Below are 16,199 nucleotides of genomic sequence, written 5' to 3' on the forward strand. Positions count from 1 at the left end.
ATGTATATCTTAAGGGAAATTTTAAGAAATAATGGTATAAAAATCAATGTACAACTCTTCAATAACTGCAATTTCTATTTGTATCAGCAACAGTGTTCAAAAGGAAATATGCTCAAAATAAAAAATATGACAGTTATGTAACTGATAGGCAAACATTTTTTTAGACTAATTTATTAGTATGTTTTCATAGTCCTATAAAGAAATACCAGAGACTGGGTAATTTATAAACAAATGAGGTTTAATTGACTCACAGTTCTGCATGGCTTGGCAGGCCTCAGGACATTTATTCATAACAGAAGGCCAAGGGGAAGCAAGGCACGTCTTACATGGCAGCAGGAGAGAGAGACTTCAGGGGAAACTGCCACTTTTAAACCATCAGATCTTGTGAGAACTCCCTTACTCTCATGAGAACAGCATGGGGAAAACTTCCCCCATGATCCAGTCACCTCCCAGCAGATCCCTCCCTCAATATGTGGGGATTGCAATTATAGATGAGATTTGAGTGGGGACGCAAAGCCAAACCATATTTACTAAGTAAAAAAAAAAAAAAGTTTTCATTTTCCTCATGCTCTACAACAGAATGAAAATAACTTTCCAATTTCTTGAAGAGATCATATATAAAAGCTGATAAAATTTAAATGAAATTCAAGAGCTGATGCATATGGGGCCTATGATACAGAGCCTAGCAAAAATAAGTCTTGAAAAATATTAGCTATTATTATTTTCTCTTATTATGAAAACCAATACTCATCTAAAAATACTACATTTGAGAATACAAAAAAATTACCTAACATATTTTATAATAAAGATAAACCATTTCCATTATTTTTGCATCCAATTTGATTCCAAATAAGTTACTTACCTAAATGCATAATTACAAATAACCTACAGTGAAAAAAACGTGTTAATGATGTTAATGAAGTTTTAACAATAAAGTTACAAGAATAATAAACATGTTAATGAAGTCTTGATTAACAATTAAGTTACAAAAGTAGCCATATTAAAAATAGTTTTACATTCTAAGTTTACATGTAATTACTCCTTATTTATCTCATAAATCATAGGTTAATGATAATTTTTACTCCAATGCATTTGACAAAATCTTCATAGAATGATTATGAATATGAAATCTATAGTTCCATTTTTCTATTTAAATCCAGAGACTAGCAATATCACTTTCATTTTGAGTATATCAGTCACTACAATTTCTCAAAATAAAAGCAATAAGAGACTTACATTTGCCATTACTTACACATCGTCAATTCACCAAACCTATGATCTCAATTCATCTCGTATTATCTGTGATTACTACTTTATTATTTAATATTAAATTAAGAACATCATGATCCTATGTTTAGAAATATTTGTGTCAAGGAGTATTTATAATCATATGATAACAACAAAATAAATTTAAATTATTTTCTTGATTTCAAACACCACATTATTTTTCTTTTACTATATAGCAAAAGAAAAAGAAATCCAATAGATCAAATTTTCACCCAGAAAACACTGCTGAAAGAACTCATAGATGAGACAAACAAATAGAGAAACATTGCATACTCATGGAATGGAAGAATCAATATCATTAAAATGGCCATAATGTCCAAAGCAATCTATAGAATCAACGTGATTACTGCTAAACTACCAATGTAATTATTCACAGAACTAGAAAAACTATTCAAAAATTCATATGGAACCAAAAAAGAGCCTGAATAGCCAAAAGAATTCTATACCAAAAGAACGAAGTCAGAGGCATCATGTTACCCAATTTCAAACTGTACTATAAGGCTACAGTAACCAAAACATCATGGTAGTGGTACAAAAGCCAACAAATAGACGAAGAAAAGAATAAAGAACCCAGAAATAAGGCCAGAAACCCACAGCCATCTGATCTTCAACAAAGTTAATAAAAATAAGCAATAAAGAAAGGACTCTCTGTTCAATAAATTGTGCTAGTATAGCTGGATGTCCATAGGCAGAAGAATAAAACTGGACCCCCTACCTGTCACCATACACAAAAATTAACTAAAGAAGGATTAAATAATTAAATGTAAGACCTTAAACTATAAGAGTTCCCCAAGAAAACCTAAAGACGACCATTCTGGACATTGTCCTTGGGAAAGAATTTATACTGAGTTCTGAAAAGCAACTGCAACAAAAACAAAAAAAGACAAGTAGGACCTAATTTAAACTAAAGAGCTTCTGCACAGCAAAAGAAACTATTAATAGACTCAACACACAACCTATGTAGAATGGGAGAAAATATTTGGAAACTATGAATCTAACAAAGGTCTAATATCCAGAAAATATTTGGAAATTATGAATCCAACAAAGGTCTAATATAAAAAGTTCCATTTATAAGGAACTTAAACAATTAAACAAAAGACAATCCCATTAAAAAAAAATGAGCAAAAGACATGAACAGACACTTCTCAAAAGAAGACATACAGGTAGCCCACAAACATGAAAAAAAAAATACTCCACTTGCTAATTATCAGAGAAATGCAAATCGAAAACATAGTGAGATACTATCTCATACCAGTCCGAATGGCTATCAAAAAGTCAACAAACAACCCATGCTGATGAGGCTGCAGAGAAATGGAAATGCTTATATACTTCTGGTAGAAATGTAAATTTGTTCAACCACTTTGGAAGGCAGTTTGGAGGTCTGGAGGCAGGGAACCTAAGGTGAATTCACGCTGACTTCCTACAACTAAATCAAAAGGAAAACTCAAACTTCCCTTGCTTAAGTAACAAAAGGATCAGAAGGTACTACCTTTGCAAGCCCCTCCCCACTTCTGTGTTGCGGGGAGTTGAAAAATGGAAAGTTTCTCTGATTGGTTCCCTACTGCAAACAATCAGACTGGTTGCAGACCTAGTCTTCATGTGTAGTTTTACTTCATTCTCTGATTGGTTCCCTTAGGTAACCAATCTGACGTTTACATAAAGTGTAACTTTGTAACTTCACTTCAGCCTCTGACTGGTCACCTTCCACAACCAATCAGACTAGTGGCAGGCCATTCCTTCATTTACATAGGGTCTAAACTAAATAACCAATGGGAAACCACTAGAGGATATTTAAACCCCACAAAATTCTGTAACCAGACCTTGAGTCACTGCTTGAGCCCTCTGTCACTTTGGAGTGTACTTTTGTTTCAATAATTCTGTGCTTTCATTGCTTTATTCTTTTGTTGCTTTTTTGTGCATTTTCTGCAATTCTTTGTTTAAAACACCAAGAACCTGGACTACTCATAGTCAAGAATCACCACTGGTAACACTATGACTGGGTATGTATCCAAAAGAAACAAATACTTCTACCAAAAACGCGTGTGTACTCATATGTTCATCACAGCATTTTTCACAATAACAAGACATAAAATCAACCTAGGTGGTCATCAACAGTGGATTGGATAAAGAAAATATGGTACATATACACCATGGAATACTATGCAGCCATAAAAAATGGATAAAATTATGTTATTTGCAGTAACATAAATGCAGCTAGAGAGCATTATCCTAAGTGAACTAACACAGGAATAGAAAATCAAATACTGCATGTTCTCACTTATAATTCTGAGCTAAACACAGGCACTCATGGACATAAAGATAGCAACAATAGACACTGGAGACCAATGGTCAGGAGAAAAGAATGAGAAAGATAAGGGTTGAAAAACTAGGTATTGGATACTATGCCCAGTACCTGGCTGACAGGATCAATTATACTTCAAACCTCAGCATCTTGCAATATACCCACATAACAAGCCTAACATGTACCCCTTGAATCTAAAATGAAAAATTGAAATTATTTTTTAAAAGTTAAAAATGAGAAAAGAAAGAAGTAAAGAAACTTAGTCACATAATACAGCTTAAAAATGATCAACCCTAGGTTTCAACACAAGCAATTTCTCCTCTCTGGTTTGTACATTCTATGATATTCCATTCCCAATTTTCTATAGCATTATCAAGTGAAATATTTTCACTCTCCTTCTTAAATCTCATGGCTTCTGACTATTGAACTAGGAGGCTTTGATCCATATCTTTTGACCTGGCTCTTAATTTTTAATTCACCAATAGTATAGAGTTAGTAATAAATAAAAGTAAAGATGTTATTAATTGTATTCATCTGCTGAGGAAGACAACTTTTTACAATTTTGCTTATGTTTTAGTTATATCAGGAAGAAAATATAAGAACATTTCTAAAAATATTCCACTTAATATATGTAAAACTCAAGGTATATTAGAGTACATATAATTAAATAACCGAGGAATTTTCATTCAAATTTGCATAATGATAGTATATACCTCATATGGCAGTCGTAAGAATTGAACAAGGCAATGTATGTGAAAGAATCTGGCACAGTGATTGGCATATAGTAAGAACTAAAATGTTTCGTATATCTAATTCATCAGTATCATCACTATCATCATTGTCACCATTCTCACACTGATCTAAATTCTGAAGCAAGTGTAATTTTAATAAAAAATAAGCACACAGATATAGATCACTCACCATTCTTTACTCATCAAGTTTCTAAGACTCCATTATTTAACTAAAAATTTCTAAATTTATTCAAGCAAAACTCATGGCTTCTGACTTGTCTCAACAAATGGGGACATTTCTTTTTGTTCTTGGCTCCATTATGTACCTGTTCTTCCTCTTACTTGAATTGTAATTTATTATTTGCAGCACACAAAAGACATTTTAACTTTCTATGGCCTGATTTCCAACCGTATTACTGTGCTGAAATTATACTTTCACAAATGAGTGACTGTCAGATTCAAAGGCCATTTCTTATTTGCTCTGCTCCTGGGCTGCTTTAGATCATTTAATTCATTTGACTTGTATTTTCCTTAAATTTCTTTAGTTTACTTCTCTCCAAATCTACTCTGTACACCAGATTGACCTTTTACAAATGCTCACTCACTGCTCTGCTCACTCCTCTGCTCAAATCCAAAATCGTATCATTCCACTGCTCACAACAATTAATGTTTCCTCATCTATTCGTGGAGAAATAAAAAATCCTTAGTGTGACATTTGACATTATCAATAATATTATCTTCATTTATCCTTATACAATTTTTTAAATGAAAGAGATGAAAAAAGTCTTACATTGTTGTCTGATCTATTTCACCCATTCTCTACCCGAGAAAATATTTTATTTTATATACATCATTGAAAATTCAACTTTCATTTTTTCTTCATTTTCTATCTACTGCTTTCCACTGACTACTTTAATCTAAATAACAATCTCTGTAATTTCCCTACTTGAGCTAAATTGATCTATAAAACCTATGAATAAATAGAAACTATAACCAAATATCATTCTTTAAACTTCTGAGCTAGATATAAAAGAAATAATCTATTTATGACTTTGGGCAGCTCGGTCAGTTTTATCTTGTTACACAATCTAGGAATATAGAAGTTACGAATTGTTGGTCTCACAAAATGGTATCATTTCATATAGGAAGTTTTTAAAGAAAATCTTATTTTCTCTTTTCTTTTGGGTCTCACTAAGTCAGTTTGATCTAAGCACAAATAAGCCTAATCAGTGCATAGATAAATAGCAAGATGAGAAAATGTCTCTCATGTACAAATGATAGGCCCCTCACTGTCCCTCTTTACCTTCCAAAAAAAACAATAAACAGGTTATGAAGCAAGGTTTTTCTGTTATTGTATATTATTTCCTCTCTTTCCTCAGCCCCACATTATCTTCACTGTTATCTGTTCTGTAACCCATCATGGATGCCAAGGTCTTGTCTGGAATTAATGTATTTATAGCCTATTTCACATGGGCTTCTCTTGTCTAATGGTCAAAGCCAATTGGAAATACATTTCCCTGGAGTAGGCAGTGTTTCATAAAAATGACCAATTTTCTATTTGGAATTCAGTTTTTTTAGCGAGTCTTCCTATAATAACAAACTCCTAAATGATGTATGACTGTGTATGACTGTAATAACCAGGACAATGTGATAGAAATAATATTAACTTATTTAGAGGTGTTATAAGAACTACATCAAGACATCGCAAGCTTCTTCAGAAAAAGCCAATTCTTCTTGACAATGAACAATTTTAAAAATAAAGGGGAAATCTTTGAAGTATCTAAGTAAAGAGGTGACTGGAGTTTAATATCACATAATTCTGAGGAAGCAAACTTAAATGAATGTTCCAGAAGTACACTGAAAACGTAAATACATAAAGGCCTACCTGTGAGCCTGTGTTAATGGAGAAAACTGAAATACTTCCACCAACCCCCTACAAAGATGTCCTGATAGTGAAATGAGATTAGTAATTCTATATGATTGGTTCATTTTCATCCACCTGTTCTTTCAAAAAATGCTGTTATAAACTTATAAGGTCAGAAAGAAAGAAAGCATGTACCTATTTGAAGTAATTCAAATAAAAATATTTTACTTATTATATTCCTTTTGTGGATCCTGGGAGGTAAGTTCTCTGAAAATACACCATTATGAAAAAGAATTTAAACTGTAGCGCTAAAATAAACCAAAAAATGCCCAATATCACTAGTCTTCAGAGAAATACAAATCAAAACCACAATGAGATATGGTCTCACTCCAGTTAAAGTGGCTTTTATCACATAGACCAAAAAATAATGAGTGTTGGTGAGAAGGCAGAGAAAGAGGAATGCTCTGATACATGTTGATTGGAATATGCAAATTATTACAGTCACCATGGAAAACAGTATGGAGCTGTCTCAAAAAACTAAACAAAGAACTGCCATATAATCCAGCAATCCTTTTGCTAGGTGTATATCTAAAAGAAAAGAAATCAGTATGTACTCCCATATTTATTGAAGCACTATTCACAATAGCCAAAATATGGAATAACCTAAGTGCCCATCGATCAATGAATGAATAAGGAGAAGTAGTTCAGATACAGTGGAATACTACTCAGCCATAAAAATGACATGAATGAAATCTCATCATTTCAACAAGATGGATGGAACTGGAGGACATTATGTCAGGTGAAAGAAGCAAGTCACAGAAAGACAAATATCACATGATCTCCTTCATATATGGAAGCTAAATTGATCTCATGGAGACAGAGAATAGAATGATGGTTACCAGTGGCTGGAAAAGGTAGTAGGGAGTAGGGGATAAATAAGGGTTGGATAAAGGAATAAGTTCTAACGTTCAGCAACACAATACTGTGACCATAGTTAACATTAATTTATTGTGTATTTTAAAATAACTAGAGAAGTGGACTTAGAATATTCCCAACACCACAAAAAATGATAAACGCTTGAAGTGGTGAATATCTCGATTACCCAGATTTGATCATTATACACTGAATTTAAATTCTTGTATCAAAATATCACATGTGCCCCATAAATATGTACATATGTATGTATCCATATATGTGTGTGTGTGTGTGTGTGTGTGTGTGTGTGTGTGTGTGTGTATATATATATTTGAGATGGAGTCTCTGTCACTCAGGCTGGAGTGCAGTGGTGAGATCTTGGCTCATTGCAACCTCCTCCTCCCATGTTCAAGCGATTCTCCTGCCTCAGCCTCCAGAGCAACTGGGGTTACAGGTGTGCGCCACTACACCAGGCTAATTTTTTTGTCTTTTTAGTAGAGACAGGGTTTCACTATGTTGATCTGGCTAGTCTCGAATTCCTGACCTCAGGTGATCCACCTGCCTCAGCCTCCCAAAGTGCTGGGATTACAGGTGTGAGCCACCGTGCCTGACCCTGAAAATTTTTTTAAATAAAATGAAGTGTCATCCAATATGTTGACAGGGTAAAAGTATTGGTTGAGTTGAATCCTATGGAGTTTTTAATTGGCTTATATCATATCAGGATGAATCAATAATTTACCTATTAGGCTCTTAATATATTAAGTTTGAAAAAAATCAGATGACTGAGGCTGAATGTATTTTTTTCAAGAAGCTCTTTCACCAATCAGTTAACAGCTTATTTGTTTTAAACTCCCACAAAAATATTAGACTCAACAAAACCACGCTGCTGAATGTTTTGCTATACAAAGGTACCTAATTTTTCACAACAAAGTAAATGAAAAAAATTCAGAGAATGACTAATGTTGATTCATATGTATTTTTTCTGGCTTCAAACATATTCTAATCTTCATTATATCATGAGGGTAAGGAGAGGTGGTTAGACAAATAAATTGTTACATGATCTTTTCTAAACAGTCTATTTAAATCTACTGAAGAAAGTTTGATTTGAAATTTGACATTAGAACATTTCAACATGAAAATATTCTTTGGTTCTTTTGTACCATTCATTTCTCAAGACACAGACTATTTAAACAGGAATATCCATATGCACTTTCCTTTCTGTAAACACTGTTTGTTGCTATCATACAGAATTCTTTCTACTTACTCTTGCTATTTGAAAATAAAATTTCATAACTTAACATAAATAACTGAATTTTGGTATTAATTATTTTGCATTATGGGTGAAATCAGTGATAATCTTATCAGCTCTCCACACAAAGAGATTGGAAATGCCTATTGAAAATAGCACATAGCATGACAATCTAAAATAAATACTCTCATTGAACTGAAAATGTGAAAGTGAGAGTACATTGTTATGAATAATAATCAACACTTGGAAAACAAAATATTAAAAGGCTTACATTTGGCTTTTCTACAATAATTTATAACTATTCTATAACACATATTCAAGCTCAGGTAGCAACAACAATTTTCCCCATGTATGGATAAAAAATAATTTATGTGACATAATTATTCAAACCCCTAACATAACAATTTTGTCTTATTTGATGTAATTTCAAGTTAAATTTTGTGCTTCTAAAATTTGAATTCTCAAGTTAATCCTGTACATTTTTTATGTTATAAAGATAACTAAGAATGTTTATGATGATGATATAAAAGATATAAAATTTTCAAATCATACCTTTAACTGTTTTTCTAGTGTTTTCTATGAAAATGAGTTTAGCATTGCTTTTGTTTTAATTTACAGATATATGCATTCTATGTTTTCAAAGAAAAAAGTGTTATTACATATTATCTGTAATTAAATCTTACTATTTGACATATGGTAAGGCCTTGGCATACTACTGCCACTTGGTGGTGTCATATACAAAAGAAATATCTAGATTTTTTTTTCAGCAGGAGTATATAAAAATTGTTTAAAGTGTACAATTATAAAATCAAATTTAAGAAATTGCTAACAACAAAATAACACTCTGATTCCATTTCTATCATTTCCCTTAAATAAAAGTAAACTTTCATTCTGACATTTCTAGATTTCTGCATGATCTCATAGTCCCTGGGTCTTCTCTCCCTTGCTGTCTGTCCACAAGGAGCCTTCTTTCAGTTCTTTTAATTCTTCATGCATGCTCTTTTCTCCCTCAAGGATTTATGGCATCTCATTTATCTGTCTGACATGTTACCTGTTAAATGAATGCCATTTCAATCCTCCGAGTTTAGCTCAAATGTCATTTTCTTCTACAAGCTTTCCCAGTTTCAACCTTGGATAACATCTCCCAAACGTTTCATAAGACCTTGTGTTATTTTTTCATAGACTTATTAAGGTTTTAGATTAAATAATTATGTCTTTTATTAATGTCTGTTTTTCTCACTATTCCATATTTTCCACATTGAAAGATACTTTTTTTAAGTTATTAAAGTCCCAAAATATACTAGGCACATATAAAATGTCAGGTGAATGAATGAATTCATGAAAGAATGAATTATACATGCAGAAATGGTGTGAGGAAAATATGTGATATTTCAGCATTAGTTTGTCAAAAGTAAAGCAAATATGTTTTGGAAGAGAATTACTATTTGTCTGAAAGAGGTAGATATTAGTAAATCTTGTCTATTTAGAAATCGTCAACCTCACTACAGTCTGAACATGTCATGAAACCATATAATTTAAAAATAGGTGCAGAGGAGCAACTTAGTTTCCTATTTCAGTATTTTACTCTCTCAAGGCAATATTAATAATCATTATTAAAAATTCCATCTATCCCGGAAATTTAATCATTGAATAATATGTTGTCAAAGGGACTCCCAAATAGAGATCTGATAGTGCAGGAATCATTCACATTTTTAAATTGTTGGGTAATATATAGAGAAATATATGGCAGCAATGATTGACAAATGACATACTTTTGTATAATTATAAAAAGAAGTAATTCTAAAATGTGGGGAATCAATTGCACAAAATGTAGATTTTCTAGTTTTTTGGAATTAAGTGTACACATAATTTTTTTAATATAAATTCTAGCAATCCAGGGAAAACATAAATTACAAATATCACTTAGGAAATTTTGACAAACTAAATGACTTTTTTTTATTTCCTCCTTTTTCTCCTCCCTTCCTTCCTTCTTTCCTTCCTTCCTTCCTTCCTTCCTTCCTTCCTTCCTTCCTTCCTTCCTTCCTTCCTTCCTTCCTTCCTTCCTTCCTCTATCTTTCTCTTCCTTCCTTACACTGTTTTCTATAAACAGACTAAAACCCTAGGCTCTAAAAAGCACCTTATTCTATATGTACATCTTGCTTTTCACTAAACAATGCCTATCAATTTAATATTAGATTATGTATCTACAGACATTCATTGTGTGAGAATGTCAAGGGTAGCTTTCTTAGTTAACAAGCAATGTTGCTCCTTTTTCACAGTAACATCTACCACTGGCCATCTTACAACACCTTGAGAATCATTGATCTGATTGGCTCTACTGGAGACTGAAGCATTTTCTAAAGGATGGAGCCTTCTACATCAGATACAATCTAATTGAAAATGCAGCTCACACATTTACGGAAGTTTGGTTAATATCATTGGTTCTTAGCAGAGTAAAAGTTGGAGTGCTTAATTTACACATCAAATTAACTAAAAAGGTAAAAAATAAAACTTGAATGTATGAAGCATGCCTAGGTAAATTGACTAGTAGGTCAGTAAATTAACTGTTAAATGTAAATCTTCCCAGCTGTTTTCTTAGCCCCACACATGTAGCCAGTCTCTAAGCATAAATCTATATGTCCTTTGGGGTCTTGTATGAAAAAATATGTTTGGGATTTTCAATCACATTTAACTTTGAATGCTTTTTCTTCACGGTAAGTTTCAGGTAAACTTAAAAGCAAACTTTCTCTTCAACAGCGAATAACGAAATGCATCTCTTGGCAACTCTGATGAAGCAAATTTCTTCAAATGGAGCTGACTTTAAATTAATATTTTAATATTTTTCACTCAAATTTAAATGAAAGCTTGCTTTTTAGTCCTCAGAAGAAAGATGATTTTATCCAATAACTATGTTGGACAATAGTTTAAGTCAAAATAATTTCTCCTGTAAATCCCAATGAAGCGGAAATAATTTGCTTTCAATTACTCTCAAATTGTGGTCCAGTTAAGCCAGTATTCCCTTGCATCCCTTCCTGAAAATGACTATTCCCCTGATTGATTTTCTGTTACAATGTTTCTTGACTCTGGCTATACATTAAAGACCTCCAAGAGCTTTTGAAAAAAAAAAAAAAATCACTATCAGAGTTGCACCCAGACAAATTGAAAACAAATTGCTGGAGCTAGGACCTGGGCAGCTATTGTTTTAAAAAATTCCCAAGCAATTCTTATACATAGTGAATGTTGCAGACTACTAATCCAGTGTTTCATCTGAAAGAAATTTTCCAAAGATAGACACTGCAAAATTATGGAAAAATATTGACAAAATTGGGAAGGACGTAGTTTTAGTTCCAGTTGGCTCAAGTCTTCTTACTAAGACACACTTCACCAAAAAAAATCTCCGAATTCCTCTTGTATCTCCAAATGTCTTACTTTTTTAAAGACTTAAGGGTACATTTCAGAAAATCAATTATAACTTCAGAAGAGAGATGTTTCCCAAATCAAAATCACACTTAACTGGAACAATACCAGGATTAGAAGCAGATCTCATTTCCCTCAGTATCACTACCTTTATACCAAATTCAATCACAGTTCTGGTTCCTGGGCCACGGAGATCACATTCAGCAGCATGTTTCTGTTTCAATCGTTTTATGGAAATGATACAAAGGGACAAAAATGCTTTTAGAAAAAAAGCTTTTAGAAAAAATTGAAAGCTTTTAGAAAAAATTGAACAAATCTAAATACAAGCCTCTAAAGATGACAAAATTACGCCAAAGCTCAAAATTTCACTGCCTCCAAACTAAAATTATGAATACAAAGGCTAAGGGCCACACACGGTGGTTCACACCTCTAATTCCAGTACTTTGGGAGGCCAAGGTGGGCGGATCACTTGAGGTCAGGAGATACAGACAGTTTCACCAGCCTGGCCAACATGGTGAAACCCTTCTCTACTTAAAAAAAAAGAAAAGAAAAAAGCTAGCCGGACGTGGTGGTGGGTGCCTGCAATCCCAGCTACTCCAGAGGCAGAGACAGGAGAATCACTTGAACCCGGGAGGAGGAGGTTGCGTGAGCTGAGATCGCCCCACTGCACTACAGCCTTGGCAACAGAATGAGACTCCATCTCAAAAATTAAAAATAGAATAAAATAAATACAAGGCTAAAACAAAACACGACAAAGCAACATACACCACCCTCCACTAATACACTGGAGGCCATAAAATCAAAACCCGGTAGCCAGAGAAGGAGAGTATTATTTGTTGTTGTTTTTGTTTTAATATTCTACAAACCCTGAATGCTCTACGCAATTCCTAACGGTCCAATCAGAAGCAGAGGGAGACAAAGGTGATTCTAAAACATCCTGAAAAAATCTACTAAAAATCCATGGATGGAAAGAGCACAACGAGAAAGAATGGAGGCTGCTTAAAGAGAACAAACTTCCAAAACACCTCAGAAAAAGGAAAATGGTTGATCTTAATGATTTTGGTTTTCTGGCTGGGAGTAAAGCAGAGAGAAAAAGCAGAAACATTTCAAACACTCAGAAGCAAGATGCCATGCATAAACAATAATTTCATTAAACATAAATGTAGAGAAGAATAAATAAAAGATTTCTGGGTAGTAAGAAGCAAAAGAACACGTAAAATATATCTGACCCACTTTGGACTCAGCACAGCGCCCTAAAATCACTTTGACAATCTCTTTATCTTCTTATGATTATGGAGGATTGAGAAAGACTTTCAGGAGAAGCCAGGGTGAAATGGGGTCAAAAACTGCTTCAGCAGCTGCTCGCTGATAAATACCAAGACTCTAAGGTTCTGCACCAAATTCACAGGAGCTCCTTGAAACCTGCAGATCTTCTGGCATGGAGGAGGATACATCTTCTCTACAGTGAATTCGGTTATAGGACATTAAGTTAAAAGATACAATTCAAATTTTCTAACTAGTTTTACACCTAGTTTCAGTTGATTCCCGTTTTACCCCCATTGGCAATCCCTTTTCCTCAAATACACACCAGCCACGCACAGAGGCGAGCTATAGCTTTGAGAAAAGATGACTAAAAGTCAGATAAGGGAAAAGAAAGTATTTATGACAAATGTATGCAAAAAAATAATGATGCAAATAGAAAATGTGGACTAAGTTGTCCATGTTATAAGTGAGTCAGGTGGGAAGTGTCATGAGGTCTATTTTAAAAGAAAATAATGGATAATTTACATTTAAAAGTTTAACAGGAAACACGAATCTAATATATCAATATTGTAAGTGCTGGGCCAGTCTTATCTGGCTGTTCTCTATTGATAATAGAATGTCCAGTTATTTTGCAGGCACAGAGCTAGGAGTCTGCAAGATATGCAGACAGAGCTTGTGCAAGAAAGAAAATTCAGACCTCAGATAACACCCAGAACTAAAGATCCGTCTCCTTCCCCAATCCCCCTTCCACCCCCATGGAACTGAAAGATTGAGACATGGCTGGCGCCAGACAACTGGAACACCCTCAGAAGTAAAGGGTCCCTTTTCTAGGAATATCTGGTAAGAAGACTCCACTCCATGCCTTACTATAGTCTTGTTTGAAGTCCTTCCAACAAAACCTACCCTGCCAGCACTTTCACATACCAACTTGTCCTCTTTAACCTATAAAGCTTACTCCAGACCCCAGATAGAGGAGACAAATTGGATCAGTGCCTCCTGTCTCCTTGCTGGTTGAAGTCACAATAAAGTCTTCCTTTTTTTGCAAAAGCAAGTGCCATAGTATCAGCTTCTGTGTACATTGTACAGTGAGTCCATTGCTCAGTAACAATATCTCAAAGATAAAGTTATAAAACAACAGAAAGAGATGAAAAGGAAAACTGAAGTATAAGAAGACAAATATAGGACCAGTGCTACACTACTACTGGATTATTACATATATTGGATGCATAAAGGAAAATAATAGGTAAAAATGATTCACTAATCAATAAGAAAAAAAACAACATATTAGGAATGAAAACAAAGGATAAAATAAAGTGATTAAAGCAAATAATAAAAAGACTATGAGTATGAAAGTTAGGCAAAGTTTACCAAACCAAGGATAACTGGAGTCCCTGAAGGAGCAAATTCAATTAATAAGATCTAAATGCTTTCAGAGACAGAAGAAAAATCTCCTAAAATACAGCAAAAAGTAAAAGTAACCATGAAAGAGCATTTTCTAGCAGAAACGTCTGCTACAAAACTATTAGTAATAAAATATATCTCAAGTAATTGAAATTAAAAGATAAAGTTTGCAAAGTTTCTTACCATTGGACAAATATCAGGCTGTCTTCAGACAGTTCACTACAATATTCGAATGCAGAAGACAGAACAATAACTCTGAAATTCTAAGGGAAAGAAAGTTTAACCCAACACTATTATACCAACTGAGCAGACATTCACAATGAAAGCTATAGCCCACACCCTCAAACATTTTTTTAAATCACCTATGAAATATACCAGTGGTGAGACTTTCTTGAAAAAAAAAATCAAACAAAAGCTTCTCAAAACTAAATTTTACTAACCAAGATATAAAAGGAACACTGAATTTATTTAAATAAAAGTGAAAATAAAGTAACTGGGGAAATGGGATTATAGGAGGTGAATGCCTGAAAATAAACCACATAAAATACAGTAGAAGAAAATATTAAGAGAAGAAAAAAGAGAAAAGAGTGTGGGAGATGGAATAATGACACCAAAGATGTTCAGTTTCTAATCCTGGGAACCTATAAATAGTTACATTCCAAGAAAATAGGTAGAACAGGAACTTTGCATATGCAATTAAATTAAAGATTTTTAGATGGAAGATTTTCCTGGATTATTCAGGTGTGTTTAGCATAATCACAGCCTTCTGTCAGATGAAGGGAAAGGCAAGCTGTAATGATGGAAGCAGAGGTTGGAATGGTGCATTGATGACTGGAAGGGGGCCATGAGCTCAGTTACGTGGGCAAGCTCTAGAAGTTGAAAAGGGCAAGAAGATGGACTCTCCTTTAGAGCCCAGAGGGAGCCAGCCCTGCTGACACCTTGACTTTAGATCCATGAGACTCATTGTGGACTTATGGGGTCCAGAGTTTTTAACAAATAATGTATTTATTTACATTGTTTTAAGACACAAAGTTCATGGTAATTTGTTAAAGCAGAAAGGAGAAAGAAATACAGATAGAAAAAAGTTTAGATGCATTATTTTACAATTAATCTTGCTTTGAAGAAAGCCAATAGGTATTAGGTGCAGAATTAAATGAAGAAATTATGCTTTTAATATATTTTATAAAATTAAAATTAATACTTTTTATTTAAAATTAAAACAAAAATAATTTAAAATTAAAAAATAAATTCAGAGATCAAGGGGTAACTAACATTAAAAAATACATAATGAAGATACTTATCAAGAATATGATATGCAATATCAAAAGTTTTGAATGTAAGAGCTGAGAAAAAGAGCATTATAAACTTTCCAAATTTTCTGAGGAAAATTGGCATACCTGCACACACAGACATCTAAACTATAAAAGACAGATTCAAAAAAAAAAAAAAAAACCCACAAGTAACAAAACATTGAAAATAGAAGCATTAAAAATAAAGCAGACAACAGAAATTCAAACTAACATGTTCATTACATTAGCAAATGTAAATGAATTTATTCATAGGCTTCAAACCCATGTATTTTGTAAAAATAATGAAATATTACATATTCTATAAAATAAATGCAGTTAAAACACTGTGATACAAAAAGCTTAATTGTAAATAAATGAAGATCAGACAAATGCTAACAAGAGGAGAGAAAATCATCTTAATAGACACAGAAAATGCATTTGAAAAAATTTAATAACAAATTATGATTAAAAAGAAAGATAC

General features: G+C 33.2%; 1 protein-coding gene and 1 long non-coding RNA gene across 3 annotated transcripts in view; one reads left to right on the forward strand and one right to left on the reverse strand.

Annotated features, from left to right (window-relative positions):
• Positions 1–16,199, reverse strand: part of LOC105500037 (proline rich 16) — a 317,629-nt gene that overhangs the window by 38,998 nt on the left and 262,432 nt on the right. The gene's annotated exons all lie outside the window — the stretch shown is intronic.
• Positions 1–16,199, forward strand: part of LOC105500036 (uncharacterized) — a 33,591-nt gene that overhangs the window by 15,215 nt on the left and 2,177 nt on the right. Inside the window, exon 3 of the long non-coding RNA XR_011624743.1 lies at positions 10,628–10,846. This is a non-coding gene — a long non-coding RNA (uncharacterized lncRNA). The remainder of the gene's footprint in view (positions 1–10,627; positions 10,847–16,199) is intronic.

This window comes from Macaca nemestrina, chromosome 6, assembly GCF_043159975.1.
Source record: "Macaca nemestrina isolate mMacNem1 chromosome 6, mMacNem.hap1, whole genome shotgun sequence".
In the NCBI taxonomy this organism is placed as follows: Eukaryota; Metazoa; Chordata; class Mammalia; order Primates; family Cercopithecidae; genus Macaca; species Macaca nemestrina.